A 2283-nucleotide genomic window follows, 5' to 3' on the forward strand; every position below is an offset into this window, starting at 1 on the left:
AGCCCAGCAGTTGGAGGTTGCTGTGAGCTGTAATGCCACGGCACTCTACCCAGGGGGACAGCTTGAGGCTCTGTCTCAAAAAAAAAAAAAAAAAATACATAACATAAAATATACCATTTGAACAATTTTAAAGTGTACAGTTCAGTGGTATTAAGTACATTCACATTACTGTGCAACCATCACCACCCTCCACCCCCAGAATGATTTCATATCCCATAGCATAGTTTCATCTTGTAAAACATTCTTCTACTTGACTCTGTGCTTTTGAAGAATGAATGACAACTGGGTTTTTAAGCCCTCCACTCACAAGCCACTTAGCAGCCCTGGAATTCATGGTGCGATAGAAATCTTTCCTCATGCTCCTGTCAGCTGGTCCAGGCCTCACCGGTTTAACCCAGTTTAGGGTTGTAAAACTGCAGGCCACACTCCCAAAGGGGGCAGAGTGGATTCCTGGGGGCTGGGACTTTAGCTCCAGCCTTCCCTCTGCTCTGGCTCTGGCTCTAATAAGGTGGTTACAATCCTTCCCACCCTCCAGATTGGTGTCTCCATTCCTTCCCATCCCTCCACTCAGGGCCTCATAGCTTTTCTGAGCCTCTATAAGCCCCTCCAAGTGTATTTGAGCTCCATCTTCAAAAGTGAGTCTATGCCTTGCTGGGTGGAGCCAAGGTTGATGGCTAGCCAGTGAAGACTGCTCCAGTCCTAGCTGGCACACTCTGGTTCCTGCAGCATCACTGGCTCCACAGAAGGTACTTGATCTTTTGAGGAGTGTCAGCCCTGCTCAGGAACCCTCCTGGCTCCCATCCACGTTAGCCTCATCTCCTGATAGACTCCCATGAGGAGACTGGGCTGCCTCCCCAGGGGACTTTCCTTTTGTCCTTGGGTTCCCACATCAGTCAATGGACCCAATGTTCTAGACCATTTCCATGGGACCGTGAGGTGAGGATTTTCTGAGCCTTGTACAGTCCTGATAAGGCAGGCCTTGGCCATGCGTCACTGGCTTTGGCTACAGCTCAGATTCCTTGGCTAGAAAAGGGAAGGCCAGCTCCAGAGGTCTGGGATTATACTGACCCTTAGACATGTTATCTCAGGGGCTTAAGGAAGAGAGTAGAGTCCTAGGCTTCAGGCTAGCAGGGGTCAGAGAGATGACCGCACACTTTTCCAAACAATTCTGTGCCCTGCTCCACCCTCCACAATAGCCCTATTCCCCCAGTAAGTAGAAGGACCACCTAATCAGCTGTGTGATGCCCAGTAACTTACTTAACCTTTCTGAGCTATAAAAATGGATATTAAAAGACAAAACAGAAGGTTTTTACTTTTTTTTTTCTTGAGACAGTTTCACTATGTCACCCTCAGTAGAGTGCCATAGCATCACAGGTCACAGCAACCTCAAACTCCTGGGCTTAAGCGATTCTCTTGCCTCAGCCTCCAAAGTAGCTGATACTACAAGAGCTTGCCACAATGCCTGGCTATTTTTTTGTTTGCCATTGTTGCTTAGCTGGCCTGGGCCAGGTTCGAATCCACCAGCCTCAGTGTATGTGGCCAACACCATAACCACTGTGCTACAGGGGCCAAGCCAAAACAGAAGGTTTTTGAAGGATTAAATGTGAATTCTCCTCAGAGCAATGCCAGGAACTCAGAAAGTATGCAATAAACCTTATTTTCTTTTTTCTTTCTTCTTCATAATAGCTTTCCACACATTGCTTTGGCTCTATAAAGGAAGTTTGGCAAACTGGAAGTTCCCAAAAGAGGCGGGAAAGCCACTGTTGTCTCTTCATGCCCCTAAATACTGCCACAAATGGACAGAAGCCACCAGGTCTGAGACCCTGGGCAGAATAGACACTTGGGCAAATGGCTGCTGCAAAGGAGAAACAATGTCCCGAGACGACCCACCTCCTAACCAGATCTACCAAGGACACATACTCTTTATGTCACTGACAATAAAACTCCACAGACCCAAGATCTCAAGACTTTCTTCCCAAATGAAACAGAGTGGTCCAGATACCTTGCCTGCTTTTTCTGAGGAGGAGAACAGTTTAATCATCTTCACCTTCGAATGAAAACGAGAGTGTTAGGGAAGTGTACTCACATGCCCAGATCCCACCCCACCCCAAACCAGGGCAGTGAGAATCTTCGAGGTTGGATACTGCTTTGGGTATTTTTTTTTTTAAGTCTCTAGTTATTTTTAATGGGTAACTAGAATTAAGAACTACTGGTTTAGTCCAACCTCTTCATTGTAGGGATAACAACACATAGTGTTAAAAAAAAAAAAAGGTCCCAGAAAGG

Source organism: Otolemur garnettii, unplaced genomic scaffold (genome assembly GCF_000181295.1).
Source record: "Otolemur garnettii isolate 467f Iridium unplaced genomic scaffold, OtoGar3 scaffold00029, whole genome shotgun sequence".
Taxonomy (NCBI): domain Eukaryota; kingdom Metazoa; phylum Chordata; class Mammalia; order Primates; family Galagidae; genus Otolemur; species Otolemur garnettii.